The 21,817-nt window shown below is 37.6% G+C and overlaps 1 pseudogene; it reads right to left on the bottom strand.

The window, feature by feature from the left end:
- Nucleotides 1–676: 676 nt before the first annotated feature.
- On the bottom strand, nucleotides 677–20,533 carry LOC100062368 (ubiquitin thioesterase OTUB1 pseudogene; annotated as a pseudogene).
- Between the last annotated feature and the right edge of the window lie 1,284 nt (nucleotides 20,534–21,817).

Genomic DNA, 21,817 nt, shown 5'->3' with positions numbered 1-21,817 from the left:
AGGGTACAAAGCAGGCCCAGGCAGGGGCCAAGGGGCGGCGGGAGGAGGACTGACAGCCCAGCAAGCCCTGCCTACACCTGGGGACCATGAACCAAGCACAAGCTTGAAGGCCACCCCTCCCCTACTAGGTTGGCACCTCCTAGGGGTACATTGGGGGTGCCTCAGCTCCTCCACCTGACCTGTGCAAGGCCCCACCATCATGTTGGCCCTTTCCACCCACGACTCCTCTGCCATGCAGGCCCCTGATGGAGGGCCGACTGCTGGGGTCTGAGGACCTGGCTAGGACAGCAAGCTTGGGGCAGGGCCTATGAGGGAGTAGCTTGAATCCTTGGTAGTCCTGGGTCCTGGGGCAAGTCCCCAAAGAACTTCTAAGATTCCCATGGAAGCCCTTGGGCCAGCTAAGGAGGGAAGAAGGGGAGGCCTTAAAGGAAGCAAGCAGAACTCCAAGTAACCAGGAGGCATCCCCAAGAGGCCAAGCCCCATCAAAGCTGCACCTGGTGGAGAGACTTGGGGGTAGGTAGGCAGAAGGCCAAGAGGAACCCGCCTGAAGTGAAGGGGGACAGATAGATACCAGCAGCCAGGTAGGCAACAAGCCACTCACCCCCAGCATGCCCTTTAATAAAGCATGTAAGGTCGTATGACAGGATAAGGGGGAAGGCTAGTGAAATATGATCATTTACAACCACAAAACATCCTCTGTACATGTGTAGCACTTGGCAGAGGGGAGGGCAGGCAGGGCAGTGGCAGGCTGGGGCCAGCCCGATTTGTAGAGGATATCCTAGTGTTCAGGCCAGTAGAGAAGGTGGGCCTGGGGCTTAGAGCCCTCAGGGAAGATCTGTAGTTTGCTGGTGCTGCCCTAACAGCGGTCCATGTATTCTACCTGGATGGAGACATTGGGGGCGCGGCCAGCGCGATGACGTGGATGTGGTCACTCTCCTTGCACATGGGCTCCACCTTCTGCTGGCAGAATTCCTTGACAGTCGCTCACCCTCGATGAAGTGCTGGAAGAACTTGGTCTCCTGCTGCAGGTAGCCTGAAGCGAGCAGTCGTAGGTAGACCTCCAAGAAGTCTGAGGTACTCTGATTGTTGAAAGAGGTCAGCAGGTCGACGACTGAGGTCTGTTTCTCTCCCTGTTCCATCAGGTCCACAAACGTGTTATGAAATATCTCAGTTGTGAACTCAGTGAAGCCCTGGGACACCAGGTCCTCTTTGCTCTTGGAAGACACAGCCTTGGATGGCTGCAATTCCTTGCTGTCACTCAGCAGCGCCTCCAAGTGGCAGAATCCCAAAGCTCCATAGAAGCAGTTCCCATCAGGCCTGGTCTTGCAGGTATGTGAGTAGAGTAGTTTCTGTGGAAGTCCCTGACCTTCTGTTGATAAATGTTGTTATCTTCAGCTCACTCCTTGTACAGGACTCAGCCCCAGCCAGTCTGGTCTGGAGACTAGAACACAGCAGTCTCTAGTCTCTTGCTAAATTCAGTCCTGCTGAACTACGATGGCTTCATTATAGGCCAGACAGCTAACACCTTCAGAGTCGTTGCTTAGTGCAAATATATGTATGCCCAGGAAATATATGACTTTGCTTCTCACGTTTAAACGCTTTGTATTAACGTTATCGTTCTGTGTGCACCCTTCTGCAACTCATTTTCTTTTCTCTCAAGTTTCTTGTGAGATTTATTCACACAGGTCCATGTACATCTCTAGGTACTCATTTTTACTGTTAAATAATATTTATCGTATGGATATACTAATAGTGTATTGAATTCCAAATGAATGAATATTTGTGTTGTTTGTTTCCATTTTTCTTTCATTCAAATAATGTTGCAGCAAATCGTCTTGAGTGTTTCCTTACAAACAAGTAGGGTGTCCCTCTAGGGCAGCAGTTCTCAAAGTGTGGCTTGGGGCTAGTGAGCTCAAAGACATTTTTATAAAAGAATAAGGTATCATTTGTGTTTTTCACTCTCATATTCTCATGAGGGCAGAGTGAGATCTTCCAGAGGAAAAACAACATGTACTATCACAACAGACTGAAGGTAAAAGTGGATATGAGAACTCCAGTTGTCTTCTCTTAAGACAGACAGTAAAGAGATTTGCAAAGTTTAAAACAATGCCTTCCTTTCGCTATTTTTTTGTTTTTAAAGATGTAGTTATTTTACAAGAAATTTGCTATGTATGTTAATATATAATTGGTTTATTTTCAAAAGTAATAAATATTTTAAAATTTTCTGTCTTAATTTTGAATACATTAAATTTTGGCAAATATAATCCTTAGGGACAATATTCTGTGTGTCCAATATCCTCAATAAATCTTAAGAGTGTAAAGAGGTCCTTATATAAAACTAGTCTGATAACTTCCATGATGGTGAATACATTTAAAATTTGAATTGCTTTGCCTGAAGGTGTGTGCATCATCATATTTACTAGATATTGCCTATTTTCTCTCTAAAGCCATATCTCATGAGGAATACCGCTGCTCCTCAGCTTTGCCAAGGTTTGGTGTTTCCACTGGTTTGTATTCACTGCCGCTTTGATGGGAGCAAACTCACGTTTCTTTATGGTTTGCATTCTCTTTCTCTCATAACTCATGTGATAAAGCATTTTGTTGTACACTTGTTGGACCCCTGAATTTTCTCTTCTATAGACTGACTATATGTTAGGTATGACAAAGTACTAAATTACATACTATCAAATTAATTCTTTGAGGTACCATTATCAGAATTTAGAGTAAATCCATCACATTGTGCTACCCTCTGCCAGTACATGTCTGGCATTTCCACCTCGTGATATGTGGGCAATCACTTTGCATGTTTCTTGGAACTCTCCTTGTAGCTTGATGCATCATTTCTCAGGGTCCTTGAAGGAGTGTTAAATCCTATATTCCAGGAAAATGCTCCCATATTGATCAACTCTCCTTTATCTAAATTTATGTTTTGTGCTTCTGGGTCCAGCACACTCGGAATCCAGTCCTATGTGTAATCTCCTGGCTCCTAAACAAACATGCTAGCTAATTCCTGAAGTTTCTTCCAAGTGTAGTCCAATTTCTCCCTTAGCAGGTGCAGTAAATCTCTAACTGGTTATGGTGAGACATGACACTATTTATTGACTTAGTGACCAAGAGGAGGGGGTGCAGAACCTTGGAGTGGAGATGCATGCTTTCTTGCAGGAGGTGAGGATCACCATCACGTTCAAACAAGAGGAGAGTACTAAGCTTCAACAGGGAATGGTGCTTATTCCTGCCCTCTCTCTCCTTCTCTCACTCTCTCTCTCTCACACACACACACACACACACACAGTTTTTCAGTAGAGGAATGGATTTGGAGTGACAGATGCAGAGAAACACTGTTCTGCTACTTAATCACATCCTGTCTGCACACCTGTTTTGGTAGCCTGGGGCAATATTTATTATATCCATCCATATTATATTTAAAAATGAAAAAGCCAAAGTAATCACCACATTAATATTTTAGAGAGTATGTTCTTATGACTTCTAATTTGCCCCTGAACTAATACGATTAATATGAACCACATAATTTAGAGCTTGGCCTGAAGCTTATTATGAGAAGATTCCACTTAGATTTAGGCTGCAGTATATCATTTTGTGAAAAATGCAGCTCTTATACTTATGGTCTTCGGTTGCTCTGTCATTTCAGGTAAGAGCTCTTACCAGTTCCCAATTTAGTCCAGCTGGCTTCTCCATACTGCTGACAAACTTGGTGGGGATGATTCTCCCCAGGATTTTTGGTCAGTCAAAGGATCATCTAGAAAGGAAGGCTCTCTTAACTCCACATAATTGGAGTTTATTGCATAATGGAGCTCCTTGATTTCCCCTCTAAAAGGAAAGAATAAATAATGATGACTATTGTTGCTCAAAAATTGTGTTACAAAATTTCAACACCCTTTACAACAGAGATAATTAACTTTAGTAGTAAGTTGGCTATTTCGCTGGTAAGAATTTTCAGATAAGTAAACCGACACTAAAAGGGGTTAAGTTGTATGCCCAAATTCACACAATTATTTAGTTACAGAGCTGGGAATAGAGCCCCAGGATCACGGTCCTTAGAATTGCCTCCTTTCTAATACTAATTAAGAGATTGGTGACTGTTGGTTTGTTACATTGGATTGGATAATTGATCACATTTTAGTCATGGATGTTGTATCACTCCAACCATTTCTTGGTAATTTTTTTCTTGCAATGTCTGTTACACTGACGTGCCCATTGTAAGTTTCCACAAATGTCTTCAACATTTGAGATGTCTTGTTCTCTTCCATTGCTAATATGACATCCCATCTAGTCTATCATCATCCTTTAGGACTTCTGTGGACATTTTTCATTCATTAGCTCCCGTTCTTTACCCCGCACCATCTGTTAGCAACGAAACACATGACTCCTATCTTGCAACACCTTGTAAAGCCAGTTCAGCTTCCTCTATTCAGGTTCATAATTTTGTGTTTTATATGACTTTGACAACCTTTTTTGTTTTATCCAACAGTGTTTGTCTGAATTAATAGTTATGTTTTATAATACAATTGAGATCATTTAACTTTCTTCTGCATGTCTAAACTGTAAACTCCATGAAGGCATGTTTATATTTGTTCATAAAACTGCTGTGTTGAGGGACCAAGATGGCAACATAGAATGCTGCTCAAGTTCCCTCACATGGATGCACTGAATGTACAGCTACACGTGGAGCAATTCCCTCTGGAAGAAAAACCAGAAACTAGCTGATTGGTAAATCATTGGGTTACATTAAATTACATTGGGTAACTTACACTGGGTAAATGAGAAAACACTCACATCGAAAAGTAAGAAAGACTGAAACACACTCTGGCCATAAACCTCATCCCCAGCATAGTGCCATACAATTAGGAGGGAACCCCCATCTCCTAGCTTCTCCCTGAGGAGCAAAGGGTTTGGACCTCACAACTAGTGCCTCGGTTTTTAAAGCTTTCACATGAGAGACAGGACCCAAAACACCTAGCTCTGAAAGCCAATGGAGTTTGCATCCCTGTGACCCCAGGACTGTAGCAAACAGAGAAGGGGTTTTTAAACAAGCATAGGAGCACACCCTCACCACTATATTTCCAGGCTCTGCATAGAGGTAATAAGCAAAAACATCCATTTCTCATTTTCTCCCTTGAAGGGGCCTAACTATACACTTTCCAGGTGCTGCCTGAGGGTCCAGCTTCTACTCAGCCTGCATCAAGGTGCTAACCACAGTCCTCCCCTCAGGGACACTGGCAGGTCTTGGTGTACCCTCAATACTGGGAGTCACTAAGAATAAAGATGGCGGCTTGAACAATCAATGACGTTTGAGAGACAACCAGGAGCTCAGGTGGGTCTGAGTGATGAGGTTCCTCTCTTGCACAAGACTACTGGGTCAAAACCACAATTTCATATCATCTCACACCTGTTAGGATGCCTATTATTTCCCCAATAAACTTTTGTTGTGTAAGTGAATGATCTGGTTGTCTTTGTTTTATTTTGCATATGTTATGGTAATGCCACTTATGCTTTTAGAATTCACGTCCCAAGATGTTTTGCGTTCTCCATTGTTTATTATTCTCCAGCATTTATGACTGTAATTCTTGTAATTATAGCTTTTTTTTACACTATATCTAACATTCTATTTCACCAAATTCTTTGCGAATGCTGTTCAATGTTCAGGAGAGGATGTAATCTAGGAACTATATTATGGATTAATTTAACGTTGCAGCTCTTCTTTGCTAACAGCTCAGATTCTGTGGTCTTGAATTGGAATAGGCAAGATAAGGAAAAAACAAAGTCTATGTGGTTTTGGAAGCCTATCATCTCCTTATGCCTATATCAAAAACAATTTCGGGGCTGGCCTGGTGGCATGTGGTGGTTAAGTTCGTGCACTTTGCTTTGGTGGCCTGGGGTTCACGGGTTTGGATCCTGGGTGGGGACCTACACACCAATCATCAAAATCCATGTTGTGCTGGCATCCCATATACAAAATAGAGGAAGAGTGGCAATGGATGTTAGCTCAGGGCCAATCTTCCTCACCAAAGGAAAAAAATCACAAGGACACAATTTTTTAGTATGACTTTTGTGTCAAGATTTGTAGTAGTTATTTTTCACATTTTATTTGACCTAATTCAACAATAACTTATTGACTATGATAGTTTTGCACCCACAGTTTAGGAATGACATGATTTGCTTAAGTCCATGCCACTAAGAAGTATAGGGTTGGAATTCAGATCATGGTCTATCTAATACCAAAGACTCATTAATTTAACATCTCACTACACATTTTGAAACAATTTCTTAAAGTAATATCCATGCAAAAAGTATAAAAATATTTGTGATAAATAATTGGTAAATTCAGTAATAGAAGTGGTAAATATCCTTCCAGTATATGTAAATCACATATTTCCCTTCTCTAAGTTTTATTTTATTTTTCTTCACTCCTATTTTTTCCAGTTCCCTGAAGACTGGGGAATATAGGCTCAATATAGAAAAATGAGGTTTAGTATAAAAGTTTGCTTGCAAGTTTCTTCATGTCTTGACTTTCTGTAAAAATTTTTCCTCAAGGGAGCTGAGGATTTATGGACTTTTTCAGTATTTCTACCTAAATTGTCTATTGCACAACTAATTAAAAGAGTGAACTTTTATTTTGGCAATGGCTTATTGCCACTCAAAAGAAATACTTTTAGAGAGAAAACACATTACATTTGCATGGATCACAGATACTCAATGTCTTTGACTAGAGTTTAAGAGTCTGTTCAGTAAAGGGATGAAAAATGAGATGGAGAATAGAAATAAAGATATGAGAACATACTTTTCCATTGAAACTTTGGACTCTATGTTTGTGTGTATACAGACGTAATTAAAATTACTCCGTTCTTCTTTCAGTCATTCATTCAACAAGTCTTTTGTTGTCCACAATGTAGCAGACAATGTCCAAGGTGATGAGTATATGATGGTGGGTAAGACACACACATAGTCCAGTCCCTGCCCTCACGAAGCTTCTGTTCAATTAGGAGTTAAACACTGAAAACATGTATACATAAACACGCTGTGATTAGATCCAGGAAAAAGATTAAGTGTTTTGTGATAAAGAGCTATAGAGAGGGCCCACTCGATTTAGGGTGGAAAAGGAATGAAGTTTCAATGGAGGCAATATGTAAACCTGGAGATGAAGGATTAGAAACCAGTCAGGGGGAGATCTGGAGAAAATAGCATCTGAGGCTTGCCAAAAAAGCAAGAACAAATAACTTACAATGGGAAGTGTCACATTCTAGGAAGACGGAGTGTCACTAGTGCCTGGTGAGAAGGAGGAACAGGGACATATGTTGAGGTTTAGAAGTTGACATGGTTTCTATAATGTAAGATCTAGTAGAGCAAGATGAGAATTAGATTTTACTCAAGTGCATCATGAAGCTACTGACGTGTTTTAGAAAAGCAATGGCATGGCCTGCCGTATTTTATAGAAATTACTCTTACAGGGAAAATAAAATGGAAGAGAAAGAATGGGCGAGCAAATGTGTACGGGGGAGAACTTTCCAGAGGAAAGTTGATGGTGGTGGCAGAGAAGGAGAGAAAGGGATAAATTTGAGTCAGGAGGAAAACAATGGTCTAGATTTATAATTACAGAATTTTAGGCATGATAGCACCTGATTAAGTGGCATTTAGAAAAATATTTCTAGGACCTTTTAGAAAACATGAAATAAGCTATTACCAATGTTCTCAATGTGCAAGATGTGACTTGATGACCTCTTAGTTGTTCTAGTGCTAATTACCTTGCTAATGGTTTACATAGTCTCTCTCTCTCTCTGTGTCTCTCTGTCTCTTTGTCTCTGTGTCTGTCCACACTGTTGGTTGTGCGCCCTGTGGCAGTTGACATCATTTACCAAGAAGAGATAATTTCAATCATTCATTTTTGTTACTATGCTTTCTACGTGGGTGAAGAATTGAAAACAATGATATGTAGACAAATAAAACTTTAATGGATTTCAATTATTCATCCTCTTTCTGGTTTCCATATTTAAAAAACAGACAAAGAAACAAAACAAAGAAAGAGCCAGAGCCAGTACTTTGCATTTTAGTCTGCAGTGGAAGGTAATGAGATAAGAAGGCAGTTTGTATTGGTGTCATGGAAATGGAATTTAAATGCATTTAAGCCTTTCTTCTTCATTTATTATACTTTGGAACCAAAGAAAATTTACTGCATTCAGTTGAATTTAACTTTTCTTTGGTTTCACTTGGACCTAAGTGGGGATGTTTTAAAATAAAATACAAGTAATCAACATAAATTTTTTTTCTAAAAAACTGTCCTTTCTTCATGAATTTTATTTCCGTTAAAGATGCTTAGTTGGTGTTTCTGGAGGCTCCTTTCATGTAGAATAGGGTTAATCTTCCATTTCTCTGAGTCCATTGGCATGACAATGTGTGAAATCTAAGTAGAGTGTGGATATAAACACATTTGACTTTTGTATCAAAGAATGACATTTTCTATTTAAAATCTGTGTTGTGACTTTTATTTATGTGTTGGGCCTCATTTAATGACTAAATGATAAATACTGTGAGACTGCTTCTGGCACATTAAAAAAAAACCTCGATTGTATATGATACTTTTTAAAATTGTTTGCTTTAAAATGTATCTTAAAAATATGAAATAATGGGGCCAGCCAGGTGATGCAGCGGTTAAGTGCACATGTTCCACTTCAGTGACCCAGGGTTTGCTGGTTCAGATCCCAGGTGAGGACATGGCGCTGTTTGGCAAGCCATGCTGTGGTAGGCGTACCACATGTAAAGTAGAGGAAGATGGGCACGGATGTTAGCTCAGGGTCAGTCTTCCTCAGCAAAAAGTGGAGGATTTGCAGTGGATGTTAGCTCAGGGATAATCTTTCAAAAAAATAAATAAAAAATAAAATAAATTAAAAAAATAAATAAAATGATAAACTTTATAAAAAATATGAAATAAGAGAAAAGTTATAGCGTCATTCATAATTCATTGACTTGCATATTCAAACATGGTATCATATCCCAGATGTGGGTTATTAATACAACAACAAAAGTTTATTGGGCCTGAGTGGTCATTTTTGATCCATCACTATTATTAGGTCATTAATTTTTAACTATCACAATTGCAAAATGACTTTGCAGAAAAATTCATAGTTTCATGTATGTAACTTTTGAGTCATATTGAATTCAAAAATAGTGTTCTGTAAATACTTCTGTATGACTATTTTGCCATAGATGACTAAAGTGATAAGATACCAAACATGATATAAACCTTTTTGATCCCCAGTTAAAGTTCAAATATAACCTTGTCTAAAAATAGAACGATTAAGACTTTTTGTGTGTATGAGCTCTGAGCTAGCATCTGTGCCAATCTTCCTCCATTTTATGTGGGATGCCACCACAGCATGGCTTGACAAATGGTGCTAGGTCTGCACCTGGGATCCTAACCTGTGAACCTCAGGCCAGCAAAGCAGAGCACGTAAACTTCACCACTATGCCACTGGAGCAGCCCCTAAACTTTTTGTAACATATGGGTTTAGTTTGAAATCTATGTTAGTAAGTACTATAAACGTTTGTATAAACAGCAATCCTATCAGGCATTGGTCTTATGGTTTGATCTCTATGTTCTATTTGACCTACTGATTTGCATCTGTCAATCTCCCATTCATATGTTCAAGAAACCTTTGCTTTTTTCAATTAATGGAATGGATCATACATACAATAGCATACATATAAACATATATGTTCTCTTTAAATAATAAAACTATAAATTTTAAATAATAAAACTAATTAGAAATTTAATCTAATCCAATTATATTAAGAATTTTTCCATAGTCTTAATGGAATTTAACAAGTTTAATTAGAAGAACAATGGGCCAAGAATACTGATGCATTGCCTAAGAAGCAGAAGGAAAAGTTAGAAGTACTAGTCTTCATAAATACTAGATATATTATAAAACTATAGTGATTAAGACAGTATGGTATGATGCAATGATACACCATGTTCTATTCTTAGTTTAAGAATTTCTATTATAAATAAAATTTTAATTTCATCAAATTTATTTTTTTCTACAGCAGGATGATCATGTATATAAATAAATAATTATCTATTAATATGGTGAATTATACTCACAAATTTTCAAATGATGAATCAATTTTGCATTCCTGGAATAAATTGAACTTGATAATGATTCATTAATTTGAATACAGTTTTGGATTTCCTTTGCTAATATCATACATTAAATGGCAAATATCAGGTTCTCTGTTTAAATATTTGTATTCTTCGAGGGTTAGGGACAGTTGGGAATTATGCAGTCCTTCCCCCACAACCTTCTTCCCAGGTGATAAATTATAATGAGAGTAAGCCCTAGACAAATTCTGTCAAACCTAAATGACGTGCTATACAAGGGAGTACAAACACAGCCTTACACTGAAGCACAGGGAAGTCCCTCGCCACACCCCAGGCCCTCCAACTAACTAACTAACACTGAACAAAAAGCTCACAAAGGCAAGTGACAATATTCTAATGGCAGGACTTCCCAGGCATGAGTGAATCTGATGACATGACCTCCATGAAATGGGGAGATACAGGGACTCTGAACACCGAGTGCAAGGGGCTACTCTGATAGGTCAAACTTCTGTGTTTGTTGGATTCTTTTATTCCATTCCATGAGTGGAAACTAGTCATGTCTGATGGATGATGTTAATCTGTTGAAAGTAACTTTATTTTATTTAAATTCCTCCCTGGAATTCCTGATTGGGCTTCTCCAAATATTAACTAACATTTGAAGGCAAACATCAAACCATTTATGCAGAATTATCATTAAAATAAACTATTGCACAAACAAATAAAGCCATTCTCTTTGTTATCACTATTTTTCTCCTATCCATTTCTGCATCCCATTTTAATCCATGAGCAGAGAGTCTCTTGTATCAGGGCTGATTTGAAAAGTAGAACGATAGCTTCTTTGTCTTTGCTCTCATGTCACTTACACAATGCTCAAAGTTTGGGTTCCATTTTGACAACCTGGTATTTTCAGATTTCTTGAAATCTGATTTCTTGAGGACCTAGAGTGCAGGCACCTTTTACACACACCTGTCAAATCCGCAGAACAACTTCTCTAGCTGTCCTTAATGTTTCCTCTTCTGCTGCTGCAGTAAGTGGCGAGAGGAAGGAGGTTTCTTTGGCATCTGACATCCATCTGTAGAGAGTGTTTTCAGTCTACCGAACAATCATCTCCCACCATTACAAGGAAGCATCTTACACTTTGCAAATTAGACTATTCAGTAAATTACTAAAATCATTTATTATGCAGACAATATAAGGATATTCTTTGCTGTATAATCAAGTTCCCAACTTGGAATTAGTGGCTGGAAACTTAAAAGTTATTCACTGTCTCTTCTCCTAGCGTTGCTGTTATTATTTGCATTTAATGGTCATTTATATGAATATTATGAAAACAGTGTGTCTGTTTATAAAACTAAGTATTTGTTATTGATGCATTCAGCAAATGTCCACAAATATATGAATAGAAAAACCTGAAAGTTTAATAGTTTTTAAAAGAGATAATTTTGACATTGATAAAAACAACAACAAAAAGTTCTATCTGGGATTTCCTGAAGAAATAGGTTTTAAACACATGTGTTTTGTGAATGTAGAAATGATAACTAAATCCTTCTCTGAAAAAGGAAAATATGAAATCATAAACCTTGGTCAACTTTTAAGTAGAGAAATAGATTTCATTAAAAGGAAAATTTGAAACAAACCTTATGATCCTAAAATATCTTTTTCAGAAACCATGTTGTCCATTACTTATATTAAAACAAGCAAACATAAATTAAATGCTCACATTACTCGGCAGAGGATGTCTGCTAAATAAGAGGGTTGAAGTAACCTAAGTGTTAAATTTAACTCCAATAGATTGAACACCAGGTTGTTTATATTAGAAAGTCAATGCTTGAAAAAAAAACCCTGAACATTCTTTTGCTGTCAAATTGCTTTATTTTTGACATACAAGTTTAACCTTTAGAGTTGTAATATTTCCAAAGTATGTTTGCTTTGTTTGGGAAAAAATTGTATTGAGCCATAACATATGATTTTTATAAAAGTTTAAACAAAACCTTGAAAAAGTAAAGCTAAATGTTTATTAAGCCAAACATAACCTTGAACTTTTTCTATGTTTTGACAGGTACCTGCAGGATGCCAAGCTTAATTATCTAACATGTAGTTGGTACAGTGTGTCTGATGCTTCAAAAGGAAGCCATGGCAGAACACAGAGATTTTGGAGTTTTCTGCATAGAATTAACAACTGAGTGGACAAGTGACTGAATTTGCCAGGGTAGAAAGTATAGGCAGAGGACGGTCCATAGTCAAAGAGAAAAATTTCCATTGTTATGTTTCCCTTTCCAGATATTATATAGTTACATTATCTTACATATTTAAACATACTCAATCAAGTAGTTATTTCTATTTCTTCAAATGAAGTTTGGAGCTAAGGCAAACAAAGTATCTAAGATTATGTAGATTATACAGTCATAAAAACGTGCTATAAACACTTCAAATTTGAAGGCAATTCTAAGCTAGACAATGATGTGGACTAAGTATATTTACTTGGAGCTATGTTTTTGCTTTGTGAAATTAAATTAAAATCACTGATATGCCCATTTTTTATTTATTTAGAAAAACTCAGAGCTGAGCTATAATTTCAGATGAGTTGTAAAGAAATAATTGTATTTAATATATACATTTTAAACAATAGTATGATAATACTTACGACACAAAAAGTTACAAGCCTAGAATGAGTGACAGGAGAATTTCAAATTGTGAAAATGCATACATGATATGTGTATTTAAGTTAAAAGCAAAAGAATAGACGTTGATTACAAAGACTTTGGAAAACTACCCAAATTACCTAAGCCTTAGTTTCTTGATCTGTGAAGTGTGTTAGTTAGCTATTGCTGTATAGAAAACCACCCAAAATTCAGTGGCTTAAACATTTGGCGTATATTGTTGCTTTTGGGTCTGTTGGTCAGCTGGATATTTGTCTTGGTTGCTCTTACTTGTAAATCTGCAGTTATTCAAGTGGCTGATGGGTGGCTGATCTTGGGTGTCCACAACTGAGACAGCTGGGACCATTAGGTCTCTCCATGTGGTCTTTCCTTCTCCAGCGGGCTAGCCTAACTTGTTCTCATGCTGGTAGCAGCAAAGTCCCAAGAGAGTGAGTGGAAGCACCTAAGTCCTTTCAGGACCTAGGCTTGAAACTGGCAGGCTGCCGCTTCTGTGGCATTTGATTAGCCAAAGCAAGTCAAATTCAAGAGATGGGGAAATCGATTCTATCTACTGATGGGAGGAGTGGCAGAGTCACATTTCAAAGAGTGTGGATATAAACAGGGATGAAAAACTTGGCCATTTTTACAGTCAACCTATCACATTAAGGTATAATTAAAGGAAAAAAGTGAGAAAGAGATGAAAAACACACTGATTAATGTTTCTCAAACTTTAATGTGAAAAAGAACTGTCTTGGATATTATATTTACTAAAATGCAAATTCCTGGGCCATATCCTCTGATATTATATTTCTAGTTCTGGGATGTGACCTAGAATTCTTTGATTAAATAAAATCAGCTCACTCCCCAATGATACTGATAGAAATTTTCTAATGACTATGCTTTGAGAAATAAATTAAATGATGGAGGAAGATCTGTGATACTGGAATAATGAAGGTTGAGTTATTACAGGAAAATATGGTGAAGCAGGTGAAACTGCTCAAAGATATTCCTTTCATTTGTTACTGTGTTAGTTTTTATTAGTCAAAGGGCTCCTATATACATTATTTAAGACCTAATAAGCCTGTGAATTAGGTATGAATGGGATATATTTTGTTGCAGTTATCAAATGGAATTTCTGGGACTAAAATCCAGTCTTATGTCATATAATGCAGTTTTCTAATCACGATTTTAGTCTTCTGATTCAGGAAAGCAAATAAAGATGGTGAAATTGAAAAAGAGCCTATTGCATTTATTCAAAGTTTGACTCTTGCATGAGAATTAGGAATGGGAAAGATTGTGCTTATTGAAAATTAATTTGGAGAAATTGATTAATTTGGAGGGCAAGGATTTTTCTAATTCAAAAATGAAGGAAAAACTTCAAATTGTCAACGATAACTCAAATGCTGCTCTGAAGAAAAATGGGGAGATGATGATATTGGCAAGCTATAATACTTAAGAAAAGTAAAGTAAAGTTCTCTGATTAAGCTTTTGCTTAGCTTTTACGGTATTAAGTTGTTTTAGTTGTCATTTAGCACAGAAAAATAATTGAATTGAATATTTTCACCATGCAGAGCTAAAATGGAGAACTGCATTTTGAGATATTCAGGGAAATTTCACATGCTTTATACATGAAGAGGTCACTAAAGCTACTCAAGGAATCTCTTAAGAAAGTAATATAAGCAAAAGTGAGAACTGCCAAATACGATGTGATGGTGAAATATTAGTGAATTACTGAAGAATTCAAAACTTTTTGTTGTTGACATTTAATCGTCAAAGGACAAGCTCACTCAGCAAAAGGCTAAGGGTATACACATTTGAGCTAAACAGGGTTGCTAAAAGCAAATGAAAAATTTCCAATGCTGAAGAGAAGCACTGTCTTTTTCAAAATTACTAAACCACCATCCTTGATGAATCAGGAGAAAAAACTAGCAAACATAAAATAAGAAGATATTATATAAAAGCCAAAGGATATTTGAACTGCTAAGGAAGAAAAATGACAATGAAATTGGTCTTCCTTTTGCCAAGGAGACAGAAAATGGAAATTTAAAAAGTGATTCACACTCCTGATAATGGGCTAAGAAAGAGCAACTGAATTAAGATGAATAATGAAGAAACTGCAAAGAGTGAAATCTTCTTGGCTAGAGGGACTGTCAGAGACAGATTGCTTTTTTTCTTGAGGGAACAACAGAGATTGTCTAAGGACTTATTGACGATTTTCAACTAAAATTGGAGCTGATTCAGGGATATTTTTTCTCAAGTAACTGTAATCTTGACAAGTTCTCTGAAACCATTACATCTCAGAGTCTTAACCTACAAAAAGGACACAGGAATTTCCAGTTCTAAAATTCAGCGATTCCATTTTGATCAGAATTGTGCAATCTAACTTTTTCAGAGAAAAGCTAATAGATAATCCAAGGATAAACTTATTGGTAGAAGATGACACATTTTTCTCTGAGCTTGGTTTTTTAACCAAGCTTAATAAACATTTTTTAACACCCTTAATAAACTTCTCAGTCTCTTTATTGTTTTAATAGTCTGGCCTAATCCTGTCTTGAGAAATTGTGTAAGTTTTCTAGGGCTGTCATAACAAAATGCCGGAGACTGGGTGGCTAAAACAACAGAGATTTATTTTCTCACAGTTCTGGAGCCTAGAAGTTCAAGATCAAGGTGCCTGCATGGTTGGTTTCTCCTGAGGTCTCTCTGGAATTCAGATGGCCACCTTCTGGCTGTGTCCTCACATGGTCTTCCCTCTGTGTCTGCTCATCCCTGCTGTCTCTCTTTGTGGATTGTGAAATCTGGATTTCTTCTTCTTGTAAGCACACCATTCAGATTTGATTAAGGCCCACCCTAATGACCTCATTTCAACTTAATCTCCTTAACGCCCTATCTCCTAACTCAGTCACATCTAAAGTAACAGGGGTTAGAGCTTCAACACATGGATGTTGGGTGACACAATTCAGCCTTGTCTTGATCAATTTGGGCTGCTATAACAAAAATACCATAGACTAGGTGGCTTTAACAATGAACATTTATTCCTCACAGTTATGGAGGCTGGGAAGTCTACAATCATGGTGCTGGCAGATTCAGTGTCTGGAGAGAGTTCATTTCCTGGCTCATAGATGGCTGTCTTCTCTCGGTTAAACACTCAGGAGTAAGGTTGTTGTCATATGGTAAGTGTACACTTAACTTTATAAGAAACTACCACACTGTTTGCCAAAGTGGTGGTACCATTTCACAGTTCCATCTTCTATGGATGAGAGACCCAGTTACTCGGAATCCTTGTCAACATGTGATCTAGTCAGTATTTTTAATTTTAGACATTATGATGTACGTGTGGTGCTATCTCACTGTATTTTTAATATGCATTTTCCCAATGATTAATAACATTGGCAATTTTTTCGTGTCCTTATTTGCCGAAGGTATATTTTCTTTGGTCAAGTGCCTATTCAAAAGTTTTGCTCCTGTTTAATTGGGTGTCTTTTTGTTTTGTTTTCTTGTTATAGAGTTTTGAGAATTCTTTATATATACTGGATGCAAGATATTTTTTCAGAAGTGTGGTTTGCAAATATTTCCACTGTTCTGTCTTTCTTAAAGAGTAAAGGTTTTTAATTTTTATGAAGTATAATTTATAAATTTTTTATTTTAGATCTTATGATTTTAATGTTCTATCTAAGAAATATTTGCTTAACCAAGGACCACAAAGATCAAATTTGAATCCATTTACTTGACTATATATGTTTTCTAACTTAGATTTGTTATGGTGAAATACCTTGATTGGTTTTCAAATACTGAAGAAGCCCTGTTTTATCCTGGGATAAAAGCATATAAATGATATTCTTCTGCTAACAAAAGTTACTGGAGTGAAATATGATTAAATGTGTTCATGGAACTGAAGGCTGAATCATCTGGGATAAAGTACAAATGAGGCAGAACCATAGTTTATTAAGTTTTCTAAATTTGCAAAAGTTGTCTCATTGTTTAAAGAAAACAACCCAGTTAAATCACACTACAGATGAACTGACCTTCTTTGAGAGTCTCAGCAGAGAAACTTAAGCTGAGCTAGTGTAGTATGCAACCAACATGAAGTCTTTTCCTACAGATTTAATTTTATTCTTCTTTCTACTGTCTGTCACTGAGTTGGAAAATAGAACTCAATATCTCAGTGAGACAGGAACCAGCCTGACAAGATAGGGTTGCCCACAAAGCCCCTGGTCTAACAAGATAAGGCCTCTAACCAATCAGCAAGCTAGGAGAATCAGATAGAGACCATCAAGATCCACATTCTACAGCCTGGTGACTTTCTTGGGATTATGCATGCGCTCTAGCACCCAGGAGTTGACTGAAAGTGACCCAATCCCGTTACCACAGTAAAAATTACACCCAGGAGGGGACAGCTAGCATGCCAATGCATGCAATGCATGTGGCGGCATGTCCAGCAACAGCACAAGTGCAAGAAAAACCCTACCTACATGCCATAACAAGGCACTCCTCCCCAGTCTTTGCCTAATAAAAGCCCTGCTCCCTAATGAGCCTGTCACCTGCCCCTTTCCTTTCCACACTGGTTCTCTTGTGCCTCCCTTGTGCACAAGCTAATAAACTTTTACTTTTCTACTCCTGTTTGTTGTCTCTCTTGATTTCTATCCTGAGTGACAACAAGAACCCAATGCACCGGTAAAATCAGTACCCTTGTACATAAATTTTTTTCATTCCATTATGTCCCCCAATAAATGCAATAGTGTGTCTACAATAAAAGTTTTTCATTATTTTTCTTCAGTTATTTTAATTTCTCCTTTTGAAAAACCTCATTAATTAATAGTGAATCATAATTGATTTATGCATCTAAGAAAGTAGAAGTAGTTAATTGGAAGTGTTGGCATATTGCACAAAAAAGTTTTGATACAATTTAGTTATTATGAAATAACTTTTAAATTGTTAGACAAAGTTTTTAAATGCAAATGAACTGTGTAATGATGAAATGTGAGCTTGGGAAAAAAGTGAGTTTCAGAGAAAATTGATGTGCATTATTTTAATAAATTATCATTTTCTTGGGAATGTATTTTCATATGCCTTATTAAGCAGCTGAGTTAGGAAAAATGGTTACTGAGCTGCAATTCATAAAATTAGGTGAACATTGTGGGGGATCAGAATTGGCCACCCCAGAATATGTCTCTTTGCCTTGATTATTATTTTTTTTTTAAAGATTGGCCCTGAGCTAACATCTGTTGCCAATCTGTCTTGCTTTTTTTCTTCTTCTCCCAAATCCCCCCAGTACATAGTTGTATATTCTAGTAGTAGATTCTTCTGGCTCTGCTATGTGGGATGCTGCCTCAGCGTGGTCTGATGAGTGGTGCCATGTCCTCATGCAGGCTCCTGGCTGTTGAAACCCTGGGAGGCCAAGAGCACTAACTTAACCACTCGGCCATGGGGCCTGCCAACCCTTAATTATTTTTAAGAACAAAAGACTATGAAAGAAACTTTGACTTTCTCCCTAACTGCCTAAAAGAATTTAGGGTAGAAGGACTGTTCCAGGAAGGAGCCAATACCTAAGATAACTGTAGTGTAATGTACAATGTGTCTCTCTGGTCACAACAAACACTTGTTTAACACACATTTGCATTTCCACCTCCATTTGAACTGCTTTCCTCCCCCTGCCTCTCCTCCCCTTAAACCTGTGTTTGATGAGGTGGGGCAGATGATTTGAAGAATTTCCAGCATCAGGCTCTGCCTCAGGAGAAGGGGTTAGCATAAAATAGAAAGAAGGGACAGACCTGGTAGGTCTGCCTGCTTTCAGAAGGCCAGAGATAGGCAGCGACTCTCTACTAAGCAGCCCCAGGAGACACCTGATAGAGTCCTGACACTGGGTACAGGCTGAGGAACAATTATGCAAACTGGTACATTTATTAATGGCACTCGGCTTTGCCTAGAAATCTTGCAATGTTATATGTATTTCACCTTCCCAAACTCCTCTCCAGCTTTCCACACACAATATCGTCTGATGATCCTCCTTCATACTTCATAGAACAAAATAAGTTCAATTAAACAGCAACTTCTGTGTTTTCTTGCCTCTTAAATCTCCACATCCTCCTTTATCTCTATTAATTTTTTTGTTTTCCTCTTATTTATATAGAGGCATGTCCTCTTTTCTATAAAAGACCAATCCCTCCTCTTATTGTATCTATTACTCTCTTTCACATTATAAAAGGTTTCATATCCTTGGTTGTACCTGCTTGCTCCCGTGTCTTCAAATTCTCTCTCTCTGAGAAGTCATTTCCATAAGTATTCAATATTCAAAAACACTTGGCCCACAGTTGTCATTTGCCAAGTCCCACTGCTTCTCAGAACCACGGATAAGCTTCTGAATTGATTTGTTTATATATACCATATTAATTTTCTAACCCCCATTCAGTCTTATTTTTCCAGTGAACTATTTCAAACATGAAAACGTAGAGAAATATATAACACACATGTTAACATACAGCTTGATAATTAGCACCTCATGGTTCATTGCTTTTCAACTACACTCCTACCTGTGAACTACCTTTTTCTCTTATTTTGAATTTATTCCAAGAAATAAAAGCTTTTCATTATGTGTTTTTTCGGTTCTCTAAAAGATTGAGACCATTTTAAAAACATAAACATAGTATCACTTTTGATTCAGGTTCCTTATATGAAACTGTGGCTTCAAGCAGGATGGAGATATATGCCAACAATTGGAATGGTGCAATTGGAAGGATTAGAATGATTTGCAGAATGCTTGACCCCCAAAGCCTTCCTTAGTACCCCACTGAGCCTCCTTACGTCGGAGAGGTAAAGTGCTGAGGCTTCTTTTCATCTTGTTCACTCCAGGTCTGTTAAACTCTTATCTCCCACTGGACAGAGCTGTTTTGTAGGAGAAACTAACAATTCTCTCCTTGTTGAAGTTACTAGACCAGATCTTAGCTCTCCCTGGGAATTAAACACAGAATTGGAATAGAGAAGAAAAAGCTAATAGACCCAGAGAATGGCAGTGATTTGGAAATTAATATCAGACCATATCTCAGGGTATTTGTGGAAGTGAGTTTAGAGGTGGCTTGCCTAAGGAAAACTGAACATATTTCAGATGAGAGGAAATTTGTTGATAATGAGTGCTCTGACCAGACAGGTCAATGCTCTGGACCAGACCTTCAATATGTTAGTTCAATTGGGCATGGAGTCTAACAATTTTCTGGGTTGTTACACAAAATTGAATCTATCATTGGCTCATGAGAAAGGAGATTGTCAACCAGAAATCACTGGTGTAAAACAGAGGCAGGGATTCAAAAACTTCAGGGCATGGTAATGGCATGTATCTCCTAATTATGCCCATGGAGAGGGGCCCAAAGAACTTCCTCTTGCCAAAAATTTAAGAAATACTTTGCTATTTGGTAAAGGAAACACATTCTTTTTCTAAGGGAAATGCAAATGGGAGATAATGCTATTTTCAAAAAGCCCTCTGGTCCCAAAAAGGATGGGATGCTTTTGAGTAGTCTGCTAAATGTCCTATGAATTGTGAGGTTTACCCTCTGGATTGTGGGAAGAGGAACTCATACTGTTGCCTCAAATCCTTTTAGTTTTTCTCTCCCCAGCCTCAGGTAGCTTCCTCGTACCTGGATGCTGAACGGTGTTCTACTGAATACTTAAGAGGAACCTTCTTCAGGTTTGTGCAGTCCTCTCGTCTCTTGTCCTCCGCCCAGTGAACTCTGACAGCCTTAATCTCCCAATGCTTTCCGCAGTCTTCATCTCCTTTACTCAGAGAGTTCATGGGGCTCTGACTGGGCTCCCCCTCCCTGCACCATGGCCTGGAAACTCTCTCGACACAATAAATTAGGGCACTCAGAGAGCTCGCCTCATTTGTTTCCCATTTCTAAGAGATCCCATTGCTTCATTGCCTGATTTTCATATATTTTGTCAAGTGTTTTGGGTTTTTTATTGGTTATTTGAAGTAGAAGGGTAAGTTCGTCCCTGTTACTGCATCTCAGAAGCATAAGTCTCCATGATTTGTCTCGAAGTGTGGTGATTTCCAAATATGTGGAATTTTTCAGATATCTTTCTGCCATTGGTTTCTAGTTTAATTACCTTTTGATCTCTGGACACCTTCTATGATTTCATTTATTTTGAATTGTTATGGTTTGTTTTATGGCCCAGAATGTGGAATATGGTTTATATCATTAATTTCAAAACATAAACATTTTATATTGACAATTTGAGCATTCAATATAATATAAATGAATTATGTTTAGGTTGTATATACATATTTTGATATTTGTTTTTGACATCAACCTTTAACACTATATCCTCTTAATGCTTTTACATGGTTGTTTATTTATTTATTTATTTTTTGCTGAGGAAGAGTCACCCTGACTAACATCTGTTGCCAATCTTTCTCCTTTTTTTTGGCTTGAGGAAGATTCGCCTTGAGCTAATATCTGTGCCAGTCTTCCTCTGTTTTGTATGTGGGTCGCTGCCTCAACATGGCCACCAATAAGTGGTGTAGGTATGCCTCCGGGAACCAAACCTGGGCCACTGAAGTGGAGTCCACTGAACTTAATTAACCACTATGCCACAGAGCCGGCCCCACCCTTAATGCTTTTAATACTACATATTTCTACTACCTTTACTACTATACAAAACTAAACAGAAATATTTATTTCTAAAGATGTTTTCTTACCATGCTCTTATCATTTCTTAGTTGTTCAATAAGTGTATATACGTTTATTTGAAGTCACATTTTATGGTTATTAAATTTAGAATTGTCCATTTCAATCAATTTATCTCAGTGTAATATGCTTTCATGAAGTGAAGAATCATTTCTGTTAGCAGATATTCTTGGTAATAAATTTGTCACATGAAATGTACTATTATTACAGCTCAATTAATTCCACAGGCACTGGCACTATCTTTGGCCTCCTTTCAGAGACTCTTTCTTTAGTACATATTTTTAACAGACAATTCATTAACTAATAATCTATATTTATGCTTATTTTGATTGTTTTGTCAAATTTAGGTGCTCCAAAATTTAAGGACTTCTTACATCCATTTGATTCTG

The sequence above is a fragment of the Equus caballus genome, chromosome 31, assembly GCF_041296265.1.
Source record: "Equus caballus isolate H_3958 breed thoroughbred chromosome 31, TB-T2T, whole genome shotgun sequence".
NCBI lineage: Eukaryota > Metazoa > Chordata > Mammalia > Perissodactyla > Equidae > Equus > Equus caballus.
Note: the sequence above shows the minus strand (reverse complement) of the source record. Positions and strands in the feature narration are given on the sequence as shown.